At 35.7% G+C, this 21,707-nt stretch overlaps 1 long non-coding RNA gene across 1 annotated transcript in view; it reads left to right on the top strand.

Annotated features, from left to right (window-relative positions):
- The first annotated feature begins 3,048 nt into the window (after nt 1–3,048).
- Nucleotides 3,049–21,707, top strand: part of LOC134474696 (uncharacterized) — a 33,568-nt gene continuing 14,909 nt past the window's right edge. The window contains exons 1-2 of the long non-coding RNA XR_010045571.1: nt 3,049–5,035; nt 11,066–11,252. This is a non-coding gene — a long non-coding RNA (uncharacterized LOC134474696). The remainder of the gene's footprint in view (nt 5,036–11,065; nt 11,253–21,707) is intronic.

Raw genomic sequence — 21,707 nt, 5'->3', positions numbered from 1 at the left:
ATATGTGCTATGTAATCAGTGAAAAATAAATAATGTAATGTCATTTGCCATAAAAATAATTGGTTGCTCCTCCCATCAAGTTCAGTGAAATAGCTCAGCTACAAAATGTAAAAGGTCACAGTGTTTCTGTTAGATGACACACCAAAATATAAATTGTGGGGTGAAATGAAAGAGAGTTGATACAGAAAGGTAAGCCTGATCATTTGGATAAGGGAACTACAGGCTAAGGACAGAAAGGAGATGGCTATTGGGGAAAAATCAGAATGATCAATATGTGATACACATATAGACCCATGCCCAAAGTGAAGCTAAATGTTTTGCATTTCAAAATATACAAACTTTTAAGATTCCCAAATGTATACCACTCTTTTGGAAATGGTTGTTTTCCAAATATCTTGCAAGGCATTCAGTTACTTCATTGTCAGAATTTCTTAGCAGGCATCAAAACTGAACTTGTCATTAAGGCAGTCATTAGTACAGAGACCCATTTCAGTGTGATTTTTTCCTATTTTAAATTTTATTTAAAGAAAGACTAAATACAGAAAATGGGTAGAAATTATACTACTCTCAAAGAAAAAAAATAAATAAGAAGTAACATGTTGATGATTACATGATATCCACTTGTAAGTAGTTGCTTAAGACACAAAATTGAAGCATATAAAGTGGGGTCTCAAACAGCTAGACTGCAAAGAGTTCTATTTAAATACCCAACAAAAACTTAGTAATATAGTTATCAGTCCTATATGTAATTTATTTCTTTACAGAAATGACAAGGTAGGAAAATACTATGGACTTACATCTTGCAATCAGTATAAAGAAGTATTCCTTTGTATTCCAGAAAATATGGCTGTGAAAGAAACAGACACAAACTATGATATTCAGATCCATGAAAAATATCAAAATAGAGGGAAACATATGTATGTGAGCAATGTGGGAAACTTTTGCAACATGTGGAGATTATAAGAAACATAAAAGAATTCACACTGGAGAGAAACCATATGTATGTAATTTATGTGGGAAAACTTTTTATACAGGTGGAGATTGTAAGAATCATGAAAAAAATTCACACTGGAGAGAAACCTTTGTATGTAAGCAATGTGGGAAAGCTTTTACCGCACATGGACAGTGTAAGAAACATGAAAGAATTCACAGTGAAGAAAAACCCTATGTATGTAAGTAATGTGGGAAAGCTTTTACCCAACATGAAAATAGTAAGAAACATGAAAGAATTCACACTGGAGAAAAATTTCTTTTATGTCAGCAATGTGGGAAAGGTTTTACCACATGTGGACAGTGTAAGAACCATGAAAGAATTCACACTGGAAAGAAACACTCTGTATGTGAGCAATGTGGGAAAGGTTTTACCACAAGTGGGCAATGTAAGGAACATGAAAGAATTCACACTGGAGAAAAACCATATATATGTAAGCAGCGTGGGAAACTTTTTACCCAATGTGGACGTTGTAAGCAACATGAAAGTATTCACACTGGAGAGAAACCCTATGTATGTCACCAATGTGGGAAAGCCTTTATGCATTTTCACACCCAAGATAAACACATAGTTAAATTATATAAAAACAATTATAATTATATAAAAAACACAGTACAGCTTACCAGAATCTGGGAGATGCAATGAAGGCTGTCCTCAGAGGAATATTTATTGCACTGAGTTCCCACATCAGGAAAACAAGGAATATAAATAAACAACCTGATGCTACACCTCAAACATCTAGAAAGACAAGAGCAAGTGGAGCCCAAAGCCAAAAGAAGGGAGGAAATTTTAAAAATTAGAGCAGAAATTAATGTCATTTAGACTAAGAAAACAATCCAAAAATCAATGAATCACAGAGGTGGTTCTTTGAAACAACAAATAAAATTGGTAAGATCATACCCAAACTTATAATAAAAATGAAAGGAAAAGCTCAAACTCAGGCACTAAGGAATGAGAAAGGTGAAATCACCACAGACTCTGTGGAAATACAGAAGATCATCAACACCTATTTCAAAACCTCGACTCTCATAGGTTCATCAACAAAGAAGAAATGGACAGATGTCTTAGAACATATGAATTACCCAAGCTGGGTGAAGATGTAAAACTTCTGAATAACCCAATTTCTATTTATGAAATTGAAAATGTATATTAAGTTCTTATCTACAAAGAAGAGCCCAAGTCCAGTCGGATTCACTGCAGAATTCTACAAGAAATACAAAGAAGACTGAATGCTGACACTTCTCAAAATCTTCAATGAAATTGAAAGGGAAGCAATTCTTCCTAAGTCATTCCTGGAAGCAAATATTACTCTAGGACCAAAACCTGAGAAAGGCCAAGCTAAGAAAGAGAATGAAAACCCAACTTCCCTAATGAGCAAAGATGCCAAAATCCTTAATAAAATATTGGCAAACAGGATGCAGCAAATCATCATGAAGATTATACATCATGACTACAAGGGATTCATCACAGGAATGCAGGGTTGGTTCAACATGTATAAATTAATAAATGTAATCTACCATACCAATCAAGCCAAACATAAGAGTCACCTGATCATTTCTATAGATGGAGAAAAAAGCTTTTGTAAAATTCATTCATGATAAGAACCTTACAGAAAACTGGAAAAGATGGTCTTTACCTCAATATGATAAAGGCCATCGATGAGAAACCAACAGCCAGTATCATATTAAATGGCCAAAAATTGAATGCCTTTACCTTAAAATAAGGCACAAGACAAGGATGTCCCTTATCACTGCTTCTATTCAACATAGTACTGGAAATACTAGGCATAGCAATTAGAAAAGAGAGAAATAAATTGGGTAAAGATAGGGAAAGAGGAAGTTAAATAATCATTATTTGCAGATAACATGATATTCTACATAGAAGACCCCCAAAACTCCATTGAAAGTCTCCTAGATATAATAAATTCAGCAATGTAGCTGGATACAAAGTCTGTACCAAAAATCAATAGCATTCCTATACACAAACAAATAAATCATTGAGAGAAAAATGAGAAGCCACACCATTCACACTAGCATCCAAAAAAAAAAAAGAGAGAAATTCTTAGGAATTAATCTCAGAAATGAAGTAAAATACCTATATAGGGTAAATTATAATACCCTGAAAAAGAAATCAAAGTTGGTCTCAGAAAATGGAAAGACAACCCTTGCTCAAGGATAGGAAGAATAAATATAGTGAAAATGGCCATTCTCCCAAAACTGTTATAAAGATTCAGTGCAATCCCAATAAAAATACCATCAACAAACCACATAGATCTAGAAAAATCACTCCTAAAATTTATCTTGAACCAGAAGAGAACTGGAATGGCAAAAGCAGTTCTAAGCAACAAAGGCAAGGCAGGAGGCATCACAATCCCTAACTTGAAGTTATATGACAAAACTACTGTAATAAACTCAACATGGTTTTGGAATAAAAACAGATCTGACGATCAATAGAATAGATTAGATTATACAATCACAACTACCGACACACTCAACTACTTTATCTTTAATAAAGTGGCCTAACATGTTCACTGGAAGATCAATAGTCTTTTTAATAAATGGTGCTGGAAAAACTGGCTTTCCATATGCTGAAAACTAAAACTATTCCCATGGCTATCACCATGTACTAAACTAAATTCTAAATAGATCAAAGATCTGACAGAAACACTAAATCTGTTGGAAGACAAATTAGGTAAAAATCTTGACGACATTGGGGTAGATAGAAAATTCAAGAACAGGAATCAAAGTGCATGGGAAATACTTCGCAGAATCAATAACTGGGATCACATATTATTAACATGTTTCTGCATATTAAAAGAAATATTCAGCAGAGTGAAAAGAAAACCCACAAACTGGGAAAAAAATCTTAGTGAACTGTCCCTCAGATAAAGGATTTCTCTCTAAAACATGTTAAGAAATTTTAAAAAAAAATCAGACTCCAAAAATTCAAAGACCCAATCCAAAAATGGCATCTGAGATGAATACTCAGTTCTCAGATGAAGAAATACAAATGGCAAATAAATACATGAAAAAATGTTCATCATCATTGATCATTAGAGAAATGCCAATTAAAACCACACTGACATTCCATCTCATTCCAGAAAGAATGGCCAGGATCAAGAAAACTACCAACAACAAATGCTGGAGTGACTGTGGGGGAAAAGGAACTGGTTTAGACTGGTGCAATCATTATGGAGATCAGTCTGGAGATTCTTCAAGAATCTGGAATTAGAATTCCCATTCGACCCAGCTATTCCACTTCTAGGCATATTCCCAGAGGAACTGAAAATATCATACAACAGTGATATATGTGTACCCATGTTGATAGCAGCACAATTTGTAATAACCAGATCTGGAAACAACCTAATTGTCCATTAACTGAAGAATGGATAAAAAAGGTTGTGGTATTTTTTATGCAATGGAGTACTCCTGGGCTATAAAGAATGATCACATTGAGATATTTATAAATAAATGGACGCAACTTGAGACCATACTCATAAGTCACACTCACAACAAAGACCAGGGCTATCCTGAAAGGCACCACAGGTGTCCTCAGTGACACGGAGGCCCTGGGCTCCTCCGACGACAAGCACTGTCAGGTATGTGCCAGGAAGCAGCATGACAAATTCATCCTGGAGGCCAAGCAGCATATGTCTCCCCCTCCAAAGCCAGGAAGCAATGCTCGATTGGACCAAACCTCTCCAAGGGAACCAACAGCTCAGACAGCAAATCGTAGGAGAACCCACAATGGCTCCCTAACACCTCAACCCTCATCTCCCTTCTTCTACACCTATTTATCCTGAAAACTTTCCTCAGGTGGAGCAACTTCATTCAGTGCCATGCTGATATAATCCAGCTGGCATTAAGTTGACCACCAGTTCTCAATCCATAGCATTGATTTTACTATGGTTGCTTTGTAGTATAACTTCAAGTCAGGGATTGTGATGCCTCCTGACTTGTCTTTGTTGCTGAGAACTTTCTTTGCTATTCTAGGTCTCTTCTCACTCCAGATGAATTTTAGGAGTGATTTCTCTAGATCTATGAGGTAGGTTGATGGTATTTTTATTGAGGTTGTATTGAATCTGAATTAGAGTTTTGGGAGAATGTTCATTTTCACAATATTTATTTTTCTTATCCATGAACAAGGGATGTATTTCCATTTTCTGAGAACATTTTCAGTTTCTTTTTTCAGTGTATTATAATTTTCCCTGTATAGTTCTTTCACTTCTTTTGTAAGATTAATTCCTAAATATTTCATTTTTTGGTTGTTAGTGTGAAGGATGTGGCTTCTCTTATTACTCTGTCAGTGAATTTGTTGTTGGTGTATAGAAATGCTATTGATTTTTCAGAATTGATTTGTATCCAGCTACATTACTTAATTTATTTATTATATTTAAGAGTCTTTCAATGGAGTTTAGGGGGTCTTCTATGTAGAGTATCATGTCATCTACAAACAATGATAATTTAACTTCCTCTTTCCCTATCTTTACCCCTTTTATTTCTCTCTCTTGTCTAATTGTTCTGCCTTGTATTTCCAGTACTATGTTAAATAGGACTGGTGATAAAGGACATCCTTGTCTTGTGCCTGATTTTAAACTAATGGCCTTCAATTTTTGGCCATTTAATATGATACTGGCTGTTGGTTTGTCATAGATCGCATTTATTATATTGAGGTCAAGACCATCTAATCCAATTTTCTGGAAGATTCTTATTGTAAATGAATGTTGGACCTTATCGAAAGCTTTTTCTGCATCTATAGAAATGATCATGTGATTCTTACTTTTGGCTTTGTTGATATGGTGCATCACAGTTTTTGATTTATGTATGTTGAACCATCCCAGCATGCCTGGGATGAATCCCACTTGGTGATGATATATAATCTTCTTGATGATTTGCTGCATCCTATTTGCCTATATTTTATTGAGGATTTTTGCATGTGTGTTCATTATGGAGATTGGTCTATAGTTCTCTTTTTTAGCTGGGTCTTTCTCAGGTTTTGGTACTAGAGTAATATTTGCTTCCAGGAATGACTTAGGAAGGATTGCTTCTCCTTCAATTTCATTGAAGAGTTTGCGGAGTGTTGGCTTTAGGTCTTCTTTGTATTTCTTGTAACATTCTGCAGTGAATCCATCTGGGCCTGGGCTCCTCTTTGTAGGTAGGGACTTAATTACATTTTCAATTTCATTAATAGACATTGGGTTTTCAGCAGTTTTACATCCTCTTGACTTAGCTTTTGTACTTCATATGTTGCTAGGACTCTGTCTACTTTTTGTGTTTTATCAAACCTTTGAGAGAACAGGTTTTCCAAATTGGTGTTGATAATCTTCTGTATTTTTATAGAGTCTGTAGGGATTTCACCTTTTTCATTTCTTATTGCATTAAATTGAGGTTTTTTTCCCTTTTTAAAATAAGGTTGTCGAGGGGCTTATCAATTTTATTTATTCTTTCAAAGAACCAACTCTTTGATTAATTCATTCTTTGGATTTTTTTTTTTTAGTCTTTATTGCATTGATTTCTGCTCTGATTTTTATAAATTCCTCTCTTCTTTTGGCTTTGGGCTTGATTTGCTCTTCTTTTTCTAGCTGTTTGAGGTGTAGTATCAGGTTATTAATTTGTATTCATTCTGTTTTCCTGATGTGGGAACTGAGTGCAATAAATTTTCCTCTGAGAATGGCTTTCATGGCATCCCACAGATTCCAGTATGTTGTATTTGTATTTTCATTTTCTTGTAGATATTTTTTAATTTCTTCTTTAGTTTCTCCTGTGACCCACTGATTATTCAAGAGTGTGTTATTCAGTTTCCATATATTTGTGGGATTTTTGCATTATCTTTTATCATTAATTTCTAATTTCAAAGCGGTATGATCCGATAACATGCAAGGTATAATTTCAGCTGTTTGCATTTATTTAAATGTGTTCTGTGAGTTAATATATGGTCTATTTTAGAGAATGACCCATGTACTGCTGAGAAGAATGTGTATTCTGATGTTGTTGGATGGAACACTGTACATTTCTATCAAGTCCATTTGTTCACATGTGTGATTCAGTTCTGTTATTTCTTTGCTGATTTTCTGTCTGGTTGATCTGTCCTTTGGTGTCAATGGTGTGTTAAGGCCTCCTATTACATTTGTGTTACTGATAATTTGATTTTTCATTTCTGTTAATACTTGTTTTATAAAACTGGGTGCTTTGGAATTTTGTGCATACATATCTAAGATAGTTATCTCTTCCTCTTGAAGTTTTCCCCTAACGAGTATGTAGTGACCTTCTTTGTCCTTTTTGATCATTATTGGTTTAAAGTTCACTGTGTCTTCAAACAGAATGGCTATTCCTGCTCTTTCTTGGTTTCTTGTTGCATGAAGTATTGTTTTCCATCCTTTGACTTTCAGTCTGAGAATATCCTTCTGTGTTAGATGGGTTTCTTGTAGACAGCATATGGTTGGATTTTGTTTCTTGATCCATTCTCCCCGTCTGTTTCTTTTAATTGGTGCATTGAGACCATTTACATTAATGGTTATTACTGTTATATGTTGGTTTATTGTTGACATGTTATCTTCTGCTGTTGCATCTTTATCTTTCTATTCTGTTTTAATTATCTGCTTTGCTTAGTGGATTTTCCTAAGTGTATCTAAACTGTCTTTCAATATTTTTTGCAGGGTTGGCTTGGTGATCATTAAGTTCTTCAGCTATTCTTTGTCATGGAAGTATCTTATTCCACCATCGATTTTGAAGGATAATTTTTCAGGGTACATCCATCTAGGTTGGAAATCATTTTCCTTTAGGATCTGGACTACTTCACTCCTTGCTCTTCTTGACTTTATTGTTTGTGTTGAGAAGTCTGTTTTAATTCTGATAGATTTTCCTTTATAAGTGATCTGTCTTTTCTCTCTGACAGCTTTTAATAATCTATTCTTGTGTTGGATTTCTGGGATGGTGATTATTATATGTCTGGCTGTAGTTTTACTTTGGTTATGACTATTTGGAATTCTTTATGCTTCACTGAACCTGATGTCAGTTTCTGATCTCATGCTTGGGAAATTTTCAGCTATTACTTCTCTAAATATCCTCTTGGCATGCTTTGTGTCATCCCCTTCTTTTTCATTAATCCCTATCAATCTTATTTTGTTTTTCATTGTGCTGTCTTGCAGTTGTTGAATTGTTATTTCCTGATTCTTTGTTGTTTTTAAAAGATCTTTCCTTTCCTGTTCATTAGCTACAATCTTGTCATCGGGGTCTGAAATTCTATCTTTACTTTCTTTGAGGCAGCTTTTACAGCTTTCAGTGGAGTTTTTGATTTGCTGTATATCTCTGTGCATCTGATTTGTGTACTCTGTTTGTTTCTTATATTGCTCATCTTGGAATTCTATCTTTTTGTTTAGTTCCTCCAATTTTTAAACTGTGTTTTCTTTAGATATATTCAACATCTCTTTCATTTCTTTTGTCACTTCTTGTTTTACTTGGGAGATTATTTCTTGTTTGAATTCCTTTAAAGCTTCCCAGAGCTTCTTGTTTATTTCAGTTTCTATTATGTCTAATATTTGAGGTGTGTGGCATATATTTTCTTCTGTATACATCACTCCTAAAGTTTCTTGAGATAGCCTGGAGGTTTGAGATAGTAATTTGGTCTTTTGTTTTGTCACTTTCCCATATTTCTGTGTTTCAAGTATTATTTGAAAGCTTCCTCAGGGTCTGTTGGAAATCCACTTCTATGCCCTCAGCTCCTGGGACTCGGGCACCACATTCCCCCAGGCTACTGGGCCTCTGGAACTGGTGGTGCTCATCTGCTTGCTTAGAACTCCACAGTTCTCCAAGCACAGCCAAAACGGGGAGGCTATTGCAGCCACCCCAGAGCTGCCTAGCAGTTCCAGTGCACCTGGAAGGCTCAAGGGTCCCTATCAAGCTGGGATCAGGGGAAAGTGTGCAGGGCACTTACCCAGGACACTGGGCCTCTGGAACTGGTGACATTGCCTGGTTGCTTAGAACTCCACAGTCCTCCAAGCACATGGGGAGGCAGATGCAGGTACCCCAGACCTGCCTAGCAGTTCCAGTGCACCCAGAAGATGCGAGGGTACCAAACAAGCTGGGCTGGGGGGAAAGTGCAAGGGGCACTTACCCCAGGACACCAGGCCTCTCTGTCTTATTTTATTTAATATCTTATTTTGATTGGTTTTATTCTCTCATATTGTTTGATCTTATGATGCTAAGGGCAGTAGTTTCTTTTTTGGTACTAGGGATTGAACTCATGGCCTCACACTTGCCAGTGGCATTTAAACCCTGTGCTAATCCCCAGCACCTATGGGCAGCAATTTTGAAGATAACAAGAGCCATTGTGAACCATTGTTGATTTCATATTATCCTGTTTTGAAATCCTGTATCACTATCAGTGTTTTGCTTTCTTTGACTTTTTACTGGGTTATTTGGTTTTATTTTCTTTGAAATAAAAAAGATTAATAATCCAAATGCAAGAAAATCTGAGTAAAATTTATATTAATACATAGTTGTACTGTATCTTTACATTGGTTATCAGAATATTGTACATGCATTCAGCCTATCTGAACTTTTTATTTCACTTCCTGATCTCCCTTTTCCCCTTCCATCATTTGCTTATCCTGTTTCCACTTGTCAAATATCTCTCATTTTCCAATTACTGATCTTTTGTTTTTGTTAATAAATGTAAAATTATACACAGTATTTGTGTAGGTAAAGTCAGTCAACTATATATAGCAGCTTCCTGAATATACAAGTACATATAGATTTCATCATCCTTCCTGTGTTTCTACTAAACTCACAGATTTTGATTCCAATAAACAGAATCCCAAATTATGGTTGTGAAGTTACATTGTAACTGTGAAAATGGAAAGCCACAAGTGCACTGGGCAAACATGTGTTGATCACAAGCATATGAGTCAATGCCTGAAAAAAAATGTATCAGGTTCATCTACCAAAAAATTTGACTAAGGGGTGCCTGTATTTTGAGGTTTCAGATTTGCTCTGGCATATTCAGTAGGTCTGTTGAGTGATATGGAAGCAGCCAAGGTAATCATACTCGCTATTTATGCACATGTTAATTCTGTCAGTGCAGCAGGAGCTAATATTAAAAATTCCAAACCAAGTATTACAAGGTTAAAATCTTGTGCCATTGACAGTACCACTAAATTTCATGCCCCTATGATCCATTGTTAGTCTCAATTTATCTCATAGCTACTGTGTGATGTCACATCATGAAAAGAAACATGAATACAGTAGCAAGAGCAACATTCATAGAAAGACAGCACATTCACTGGGCACCAGTTACACTATAATTCAAATTACCATTACAGCATCAAGTAAAATTCCTTGCATAACTTATCATTTAAACTTCGATAGGTATGTATGTATATAATATGCTGTGTGTGTGTTTCATTACTATCTACTGTTGGAAGCATACATTAGGCACATGGAATCATGTTCATCAAATAAGGGACATTACACTTTTAGTTTAATAGAAAGGCACATTGCTCCTACATTACAGGCTTGTAACAACAGACGAAAAGTCAGAAATAGTCTGGAGAAGTCACATGACAGAACACTTTGTCAAATGACAAAATGCATGTACACTGTCCAAGAATATCTACTCTTCCATTCGAAAGTCTATATCACATGTTTTCTTAAAATGTTTTTAACTTACTCTCAGATCACTACATTGGTTTCATATGGGATATGATTGAACCTGAGAAGGAATAAACCTGGAAGAAGGATACATTTTTGAAAGGAAAATGCCTTTTTAAGATGTTCAGTATATGCTCTGGAAAAGAATATGTGGGTTTATGGTAATGGTTATGAGGCAGAAAAACAGCGTCTAATGGCAAAGACAACAGAAGTATCACCAGACAGAGAGCACTACTACACAAGCATCACCTGAACCTTTAGAAAACTACTGATAAGGAAGCAGATGAGTTTATGTTTGAGATATTGTACTCCAAACCGGTTTGATGACATATCACTTTTTGTGGATCTCTTCATAGTCTCAAAACTGTATCTACTTGTCCTTTTAAAGCCCATGTATAGTATCAGTATTTTATTTCTAATTTATTAGGTAACAAAACATGAATCATGGATGGACACAGAGTGATATTCAAAGATTTGAGTTCAACATGCTTGCCTTAATCTGTAAATATTGATGTGATATGCATTGATTACATCTTCAACATGAGGTTATAGTGGAGCTGACAGAGAAGAAGCAATGAATGTCCCTTGGTGCAGACTGGACAGTCATATTCCAGGTAGGTGGCCTCCAGCTGGAGATAACAACAACAGAACACTAAAAAATGCAAAGAATGAAATGCTTCAGACTGTTGGAATGTTAGACTCATACATAAAAGTCATGAAGAAGGCAGAAGCCACAGCCATTGAGGTTGTGAACCTAATTTCCTTGGGCTTTCTCCATTTTTGTTTTTGACATGCATAGACATATGGGTGTAAATCTCTAATTTGTATACATGAAATATTTGTTGTCAGGCTCAGAATTAGATTCTTTCTTGTAGATTCTGGAGAAAGGTGTGATGAATTTTGCAGTTTAGTGAGAACCTTAAAGAGACTTCAGGTAAGGGTCTTCTTCTAGTAAATATTAGTGTATAAGATGTTACATTTTGCCAGTGGGAAAAGAGAGCAGCTGGCCATGGTCAGATCCCAGATTTGAAATTTTACTACTTCTTGCATGGTCACCAGGATTCACTGTGGCACACCATTTCAGCAGTCAATATCATCCTCTATATGGAAAAGTTATTTACCTGTGTGAATGTGAATGTGTCCTTTGATCATTGGTGCAGCAGGTGGCTTTCTTCTCACTTTTGATTCTTGTGTAGAACACTGGTGCTCAAGGAATGTAATAGATATGTTAATAATTAGTATCTTGCTTTTATGTTTTCCTAGTTTTTTAGTTAAATGTGCCATAGAGAGATGTGGTGGTGCACTCCTGTAATTTTAGCATTCAGGGGAGCTTACACAAAGGAGTTGCACATTTACAAGTTTGCAGCATTGCTGGGCAATAGCAACATACTGAAACATTTCTCAAGAAAATATGGTTGGATATCGTGAGGATCTAGTGTACTCTGGACTCCGGGAAAGGCAAACACGCAAACATGCCTGACCGGGACATGGGGGGTGCAGCGCTCGGAAAGGAAAACAGAAGAGACACGGCACTTTTACTGCCTGCACCGTGTTGCACTGCACTGCACACACAATCTTTATTTTAAGATTCCTATATAGTAAACCGGATCAGTTCACAGAGCCCAGACAATTAAGTAGTGAAAAGGCATTCTTTGTGACAAGCTACAATGTGACAGACTACAATGTTTATTCTAAACTATCTAAGTGAAGTAAACAACCACAACCAGTTCTCCTAACTCCTCTAGCCCAGAAGGAAATTCATTAGCCCAAGAATGATGTTAATTTTGTTTGCTGCTAGTGTCACAAAGGGTGGCCAGCCACTTCCTCAAGACTTCTGCAAAGCAAAGCCAGCACACACAGTATGGTTTCCAGAGGGTGAGAGATCTCACTGAGAACAGGCATTCCTGTCCTACCTCTGTCTCGCATACTGGGGGCTATTGTTTACTGCAGGTTTGAGGGGGTTGGGGCCTTCAAAGTGACACCTCATCCCCCACAGCTGGAGATGTGTATATGTGCTCTGATATGAACTCTAACCTGTAAAAAGTAAAATGGCCTAGTTGGCTAAAAATTCTGAGAAAATTTTAACAATGAATCTATCTGCCCCATTCCATACTGCTCAATGATGATATCACATACATTATGCTCTACTAGTGGATTGACCATACATACTGTAAAATGCCCTCCCTCTCTGAGTTCTGCTGTCCCCAGGTGAAGCAGTGTAGAAATCTGAGCACACTTATTGATGTATTTCCAGGTGAGAACTGTAGCAATGTCTGACTTATTTATGTCTGACTTGGAAAGTCTACACCTGCTCTAGAAAGGCAAGAGCAAGTTTACCTTAAGGAAATCAACCCAATGGAACTGCAGCTATAACCCTTCTCTCCTTTCTTTTTTGTTTTCTTCAATTGATTCTCTTTCTCTTTTTCCTCAATTAGTCTTGAATTTAAACTTTCAAGTGAGTTATATTGTCCCTGCCTTTCTTGGTTACTTTTCTCTCATTGTTGAGACAAAATTCCTGATGTTCAAAGTTAAGTAAATTTTAGTTAACTACAAATTTTGGAGATAACAATTCACACTTAGCTGGCTTTAAAGGCAGAGTGGCATGGTTGGGGTCAGCTGTTCATGTTGGCTGAAAATGACAAAAGCTAAAGGACAAAAGAGGAAAACACATGTCTCCTTCCTTCTCTTACATTGTGTTCTGAAAAGACTTCCCACACCTGGGCAGATGGAGCACTCACACCAAATTCCCAGCACTAGGACAATGAACCAATCACAAATACTAGATTTGCCTCCATGATTGCATGACGCTTGAGGAGGTCTATCCAAACACAAACCATAACTGTGTCTTTTCTGATTATTCTCTCACTTTCTATTTCATTTGTTTCCTTAAATTTCCCAAAACTTAGGTAATCATTCTTGACCTCCAGCTTTGACTGTGCTGTGTATGACCTCATTCATCACTTTAGACAACCTCTATCCACATAAATGCTCTATTCCCCTATAAAATGGTAAAATAACTACACTAACGTGAAAACAAAAGCATAAAAGTGCATGGTGTATTTTTGATTTCATTAAATATTCACAGAGTTTCATCCTGTGGAGTTAGCCAGGTATGGTTGCCATAGTTAGTAGTTAAGCTGAAGTTGAGACAAGTGCTATTATTAACTGTACTATTTTAGCTAGTTAGTAATATATTATAAACAGTTCTCTCATGTAGGATAACACTGTGATTGCAGGGAGTCATAATCAGCTTCACAGTCCACCAACAAAAATTAGGGGCTAAACTTCAGGTGAATTTTGCATCCTATATACATTAGGATGATGCATTCTTGGGATAGCTATAAAAATGCAACCATATATGAAGGATATCCTTGAAATAAGCCTCAATATTAGTAATAAAGCAATATATCATATGAGATTGGAGCACATAGAAAAGAAAATGAAAGAGAAAATAGAAAATGACAAGATACAGAAGCAAAATCGAACCCTAGTCTTTCACCCCACTTGTTATTAGCCCAAAGCACAATGAGATAGATAAAATTGCATGTCAAAAGCTGGAGCTATCTGCCATGATAACAACAGAATTGTAAATACCAAAAAGTTTACAGAGAAATTCTATCAGATTAAAAATAATGCTTTAAGTCAAATTTGTTAGAGAACACACAACTAAAAGAATGTGTAACCTTAGAAAAATGATGAAAAACAAAAATTGCCATACATAGCAAAAAAAAATTGAATCCATGAAACAGATTCAATCAGAAATTCAAGAGATTAAAATGTATGTGATATATAAACCTGTAAGAGATTAAAAGTATATGCAAAAGACTGAACAAAAGAGAGTGTTAGAATTTCAGATTTTGAAGACAAAATTGTTGCTAGTGGTCATGAAAAGAATGCTATCATAAAACTAGGAAGAGACTATGAGAAATCAACAGGTACAAAATGAAGCAAAAAAGAATAATATGAGATTGATTGGGGTCAACGAGAAAGCTGGACACAGGACAAATACTATAAACAACTTCAGAAAAATAATGGCAGAAAACAGCCCAAGTACGGAGAAAGTATGTGACATATAGGGCAAGGGATTTAGCTCACTGACATAAGTGCTTGCTTGGAAGAGGTTGTGAGTTCAATGCCAAGCACAAAAAAAAAAAAAAAAAAAAAAAGAAAGAAAGAAAGAAAAAAATTTGACACATTCAAATGAAGCGTATAGAACTCCAAATAGATGTAACCAAACTGAAACTACACCAAGATATATTCAAGATTCTAGATTTCAGCACATGAACACAATATTAAAAGTGGGTAGGGAAAAATCACAGATCACTAATAATTGAAAGCCCATCAGAATCACAGTAGTCTTCATTGTAGCTTGGCATTACTGACACCATCATGAGCTCTGCATTTCACTAGTGCACTGTATTTGATGCAGGAGGATGGAAAATTACTTGGTGTACATGTCTTATGAGAAAAGCAGAATGAGCTGCACCTACAGGAAACAATTAACCTGCTCAAAAAAAAAGAAGCAGGATACAGGTGTAAACCAAAGATCAATGGAAGATTCTCCTTCAATAGTTTCCAATAGGATGTCACATTGTTGGTTTTCCCTGTTTAAAAGTTTGTAAGTTTCCGGTTCAGGGCCAATTGTTTGGGCTCTGAAATGGGCAGGGTCTGTATATGACTAGTCCAGAGTTCAGTTAATTAAATTCCAAATATATCAGTTGGGCTGCTCGGAATCCTATATTTTTATTCATGAACCTACCTCAGTATTCTCAACACAAATATCCAAGTGAAGAAGAGTTTGGACAGAAGTAAAAGTCTTGAAAGAAAAATCTTCCAATCTACATTTGATGTATACTGGAAAACTTTCAAAATTAGTGGAAACATAAGATACTTCCATCACAAAGAACAACTTCCAAATTGAACTGAGAAAAAATAATGAAAGTTACATAGAGAGGTAAAAATGGCCACAATTCCAAGAAAAGCACAAAAACCACCAGGCAGGACAAGTAATTAAACCTAGGAGAAAAGCAGAAAACCAACAGCAGAACAACATTAAAACAAAGACAAACCAATACATATCACTGTAAATGGCCTCAACTCACCTACCAAAAGAAGTAAATGGGGAGAATGGATCAAGAAACAAGATCCAAAAATATGCTGTATGCAAAAGACTTGTTTAAGGCAAAAAGAAATTCAGAAATTCAAAGTCAAAGGATGGAAAACAATCTTTCATGTAACAAGGACCCAGAAAAAAGCATGAGTAGCTATTCTCTTTGGAGACAATATGAACTTCAAACCAAGAATGACCAAAAAGATAAAGAACCTCACTCCATACTTGTTAAGGGAAAAATTTGAAAAGGATAAGATAACATTCACAAATATGTATGCATCTAATACAGGAGCACTTAACTACATAAGACAATTATTAAAAGACATGAAAAATCAAATAATTCACACAATTGATACAGGAAGATTCAATACCCTACTATCACAAACAGATAGATGAACTAGTCAAAAAACCAGCAAATAAATATGAAAGCTGAACCAAATCTGTGAACAAATGAGCTGAATAGATGTTTACCAACTATGTGACCCAACATAATCAGAAAAAGCTTTCTTGTCAGCTGTGCATGGGAGGTTCTCTAAAACAGACCATATATACTAGTCCACAGAACATGTTGAAGTAAATATGAAGGAAATGAAGTTACACCATGCATTTTACCTCACCATAGTGCAAGAAAATTGGGCAATAATGGTAAAAGAAATTGGAAAAAACTTCATAAATATATGGAAATTAAATAACACCCTCCTAAAAAAACAATTGGTCACAGATGAAATAAAAGAAGAAACTTAAAAATATCTACAACTCAACAAGAATATAGATGCAAAGTCCTGGATCTTATGGGATTCAATGAAAGCAGTCCTGACAGGGAAATTTATAGTAGTGAAATCACACATCAAGAAATAGAAAGAGCACAAAAAAATAATCTGATGTTTTCTCATTTCCAGAAAAAGAATGGCAAGACAAAACCAAAACCCACACAAGGGAGGAAACTACAAAGATCAGAGAAGAAATTAATGCAATGTAGACCAAGAAAATAATAAAAGAATGAATGAATCAAAGGGTTGGTTCATTGAAAGAATAAACAAAAATGATAAACCCTTAGCCAACCTTATCAAAAAAGAAAAGAAAACCTGAAAACCATGCATTGAGGAATGAAAACAGTAAAATAACTACAGATCCTGTGAAAATTCAGAAGATCATCAGTATCTCCTTAAAAAGCTTATGTTTTCCTATGTTGGATATTATAGAAATGGTTCGATTCCTAGATATATATGAATTGCCAAAGCTGACCAAAGAAGAAATAAAAATTCTTGTTAATGCAGTTTCAGTTAATGAGACTGAAAATCTAATTAAAATTTTATCAGCAGCTGGGCATGGTGGTGCTTGCCTATAATCCCAGACTTGGGAGGCTGAGGTAGAAGGATTGTTGTGAGTTTCAACCTAACCAGGGCTACAAAGTGAGCAGAATGTCACCAACTGCATAATGAGACCTTGACTCACGAACATGTAAAAAAAGAAAAACAGTGACAACAGCAGTGCATGCAAATCAACAAATTTTAATATCATATCAACACAGGCAAAGACAAAAGTCAAATGAAATGTTTTCTCTGAATTTGTGAGTTTTCCTAATAGTATTTTGATGGGAATTTCAATAAATCTATATTACAGTTTGCAATAAGATTTTTTTGAATTTTCTCCAAATCCTTGAAGGTAGTTTTACTGGATTCTTATACTCGCCTGATGCATGCTAATAGATATGGTCCTAAGAGTTTCAAACTATTGAGTTCCCATTCTCAAAGATATCCATATTAATATGACAATTTTTCTGTTTGATTGAGACAGGGTTTCCTTATGCCATTCAGACTGACTGTGGACTCAATTCTTAGTCAACTAAATTCACACTAATTAGCCCTCCTCAGCCTCCCAAGTTTTGGTAGTATAGGTGTGCACCTAAAACCTGAAAAAAACAAGGGAGAGAGAAAGATTGTTAAAAGAAAACAAAAATAACAGAGCTGAATGAAAACTGACTTATCTAAAATGGGAATTATGGAATGATGTGGCAGAGGAAAGCTAGTCATGTGGTGGCATCCAGGAAGTAATAACAAATACAGAGTTAGGAATGGTACCTATTGTGCTACAGCACAACAGTGACCTCCTTCCTCCAATACACATGCAATTTACTAGACTGAGGAGGTCCAAAAGCTCATGTGAATGCAAAACTAAGAGCAAATAAGCAGCTTATAACCAAGGTTTTGGGACATGGCATTTAGCAGATGTCTCACATTCAAATTGAAATAGAAGAAATATAATCCTACCCTGTTTGATGTCAAATGCACCAAGTTGGTTCTCTCACAACATTGAGAAATGAAGTCACAAACCAAAAGAAGTTCAAGAAGTTTTCTTGGAAAAAAAATTAGCCCTGGATTTTCAGGAGTGGTCTTCTGTGTTTTGGCCACAGACCTATTGTCAAGGTTCATTTATACAGCAAAGTCACAATGTGGTGCAATGTGGGTCTCAAACTACAATCAATCTATAAGCTTATAGCTGCTTAACTAATATTATCCAGCAGGGAAACAAGTTATCCAGAAAAGCTATGTAGAAAGAGATAAGCATTTTGTGGGAACAATAGTCCAGTGTTTCTGGTCATTGAGTAAGGTAACTGATGCCTATCTGGACATCCTGGAGGAAGTCGTGGTAACTGTAGTACATTTCAAGCTATTATTTTTCTCTTCAGGAGGCATGTAGACATGGTCACTGCATCTTCTCATTCAGGTCTGGCTTTCTTCAGCTGTGCCTCTAGCAGTGATACTTGTGTTTAGGTTGTTACATTGACTCCTTAGAGGTTCCCAATTCCTCTCTGACTGTATATCAATTTCTATCTACCTTGACCTCCTTTGAAAAAATCACAATACTATTTGAATGGATAAAGTGATGTTTATACATTTAAAAAATATTATTTACCAGTTATTTAGCTCAGCAGGCAGAAGCACATGCCTGGCAAGTGCTAGCATGTGAGTTTGATACCCAGTTCAGAAAACAAAATATAACTTAAAATGCAAGGAATAAAATAATTTCACATGTGAAGATGTAGATTAACAAGATTTTTTGTTAAATATGTCAATGGCAAATAAATTTTGCTAAAATTCATATTTAGTATCTAAGGCTATTGGGCCAGGATATTGAGTTCAGAGTTGCAAGCACCTGCCTGGCAAGCTCAAGGTCTTGAGTTCATTCCCTGGTACCATAAAAAATATCTACATCTTTCAACCATGCAGTGCTATGAGCACAATTGTTGAAATTGATAGTTAAAAGGCTCAATGTTTCTTTTGTGGTTAAGAAATACCTACAGATAACATGGTAAATAAAGTGAATGATATACTGTCCCCTATACTATAGCAATTTTCTTAAAGTTGTTTTTATTGTTTGTTTTACCACATGCTTGATGTTATACATGAACAAACAGAGCTTCGTTATATTTGTGTTGTGTTTGCCAATACCCAAGTTGTATGACCAAATTGCCTGTTGGTTACCTTTGCAAACGCAACTATTTTCTACAACTTGTAGTGCCATCATACTTTTCTGTGTGTGCCATCTTCCTGGGTGAACTAATAGATATGTTAAACATGGTTACCCTCTGCAAAGGACAGATGTTATCTAAAATTAGTTGACAAAGGATTGCAAATTGTTTTGAGACCTCTCTATCCTCTGCAAAGTGAAACAAATTTCTTCCACATTCCTTAGTGGATCAAGGATTTCTCATTCCTTCATCCACACCCATAAACCATTCACTTTGTAATTCTTTTTTCTACAATAAGCCTGAAAAAGTTTTAAGTGAGTTACACAGCTTTGCAAACTCCAGCTGTACTGTGTCCCTGGTACCAGGCAAAATAATTCAGCTTGCATTTTTTTGAAAAACATGTCTTGCCCCATTTTTGGACACCATTTGGATGGGCTCATTTTTGTACTGCAAGACTTAAAAGGTGAAAATGTTTGGCTAAGTGGAGAAACTGTGATAATCATTTTTTCAATTTAATCGTATATTTCACTATTTTCATTAAGTATATTTTATTTGCTAAAATTATGCTAAGTGAAATTGATAAACAATTCTTAATGTTACAGGGAGCTGAGTTAGTTAGAAATATAGGCAACCAGACAGTAATATAGGGGAATGAAACTCCTCACTGACTATGTCTGCTATGAGATTGCGTTCTTCAAAACCAAAGAATGAATTTTGGAAACAACAAAAGTGAAGAGCAGAATATATTTATTAAATGTAAGAAAGTGAAGGATTTGTTCTCCTCACCCAAAGAATCACTACTGTAAATCGTGATTTTTTTTCACTCAGGAAATGTACATTTTATGATAATTTGTGCAGCAGTCTCAAATGTGCCTCTATTAGAGTAAAACATAGTGAAAGAAGAATGAGCCAGGCATTCCATGCTCTGAATGTAGAGGCATTAAAAAAAAGTTTTTTACTTAATGCTATTGCTGATGTTTTGTATAGAAAATAAGATAGGGTGACAAAAACAAGCAAAAATGATTATGTAAGATTTTATACTCCTGCACAAAAATAGAAGCCAAAAACAGAATTCAAATAAAAAAGGATGAAAATATAATCTAAAGAATGGGAGAAGTTTTGCATGTTACTCCTTGACAGCTAGCATATAGTCAATAGGAACATAAAATGAATACACACTTTTCATAATGGGCACAAATTGCCAAGAAATACCTGAAGAACTATTGAGCATTTTTATACAAAGGAGAAATGCAAATAGGATCACCATCTCATTGCAGGGAGAACAAATCACCACAAGACCAAAAGAATGTACATGTGACTGCAGGAGAAAAGGAACTATTTAACTTTGTTGGTGGAAGGGTAGGTGAATTGATCTTCCACTACTGAAGTTAGTGTTCAAAGTATTCAAAAGACCAAATGTAGTAAGTCTGCTCAGTGCAGTGCTTCCTTAGTGGGTCTCTTTCCCAGAGAGTTAAGGACATATTGCAGTGATTCATGCAGTCTTGTTTCCTGCAGCAATAGTCACTTTTTTCTGCGGAGTGCAGCAGCAAGCACTGCTCTGTCAGCCACCAAATACCAACGATAAATAACAAATATTCATCAGTGTGCTCCATTCAGTAAGTGATATGATATTTTATTATGAAATGGGCCCTAAATTAGCTTTTTCCTAGTAGACTACAGGTCAGTATAAGCATGTAATGTAACAAGGCCATCACAATTACTCTGTGCTCATTAGATTTGATATATTTTTCTTTTTGAGGCAGCATGCTGCTATGCTGTTCAGGCTGGCTTTGAGATCATTTTATAACCCAGAGTGGCCTCAAACAATTCTCTTGCCACAGCCTCTCAAGTACTGGGCTTACACGCACAAGCCACCAGGTCCAGTTTAGATTTGGTATATTAAATACAATGCATATTCAGTACATTTCATTCCAACTATTTTGTTTGTTAATATATTGGCACATTTAGGCCCATTATCTGTAGCCACCGTAACCTTATTGAGGTGGTGATGTGCATAACACCAGACTCATGACATTCTGTCCTACGTTCAGTGCTGTCAGTGTCCTGCAGTGAAACATACGTGTACACGTGTATATATTGGTTTGTTTTTCTACTTGTCTTAAATAAGATTTTTAAAATTTCCTTGTATAATCAGAGAGTTGATAACCCTATCTACATTTTCACACAAATTCCCGCAGTTAATTAGAGTACAACAAATGCAGACGGGACATGGACCAAATAGTTTCTGTGTGAGTATGTGAAGGCACATGTGAAGAATACATTGTGAAGGTTTGTGTTCCTTAATATTTCATTTCAATGAACTTCACATGTTCTCACTGTTGCTTATGTGAGGTGGACCAGATGAATACTTTAAGATATGAAGTGGTACAAAGTCCTTTTTCTTTTTGTACTGAGGATCAAACTCATGACCTTGCACTTGCCAAGCAGATGCTCATGCCGCTGAGATAAGTCCTCATCCCCCATAAA

The sequence above is a fragment of the Cavia porcellus genome, unplaced genomic scaffold (assembly GCF_034190915.1).
Source record: "Cavia porcellus strain 051 isolate PalLab524CR breed Dunkin Hartley unplaced genomic scaffold, mCavPor4.1 scaffold_35, whole genome shotgun sequence".
NCBI classification, from domain to species: Eukaryota; Metazoa; Chordata; class Mammalia; order Rodentia; family Caviidae; genus Cavia; species Cavia porcellus.
This window is presented reverse-complemented; position numbering and strand designations above follow the sequence as displayed.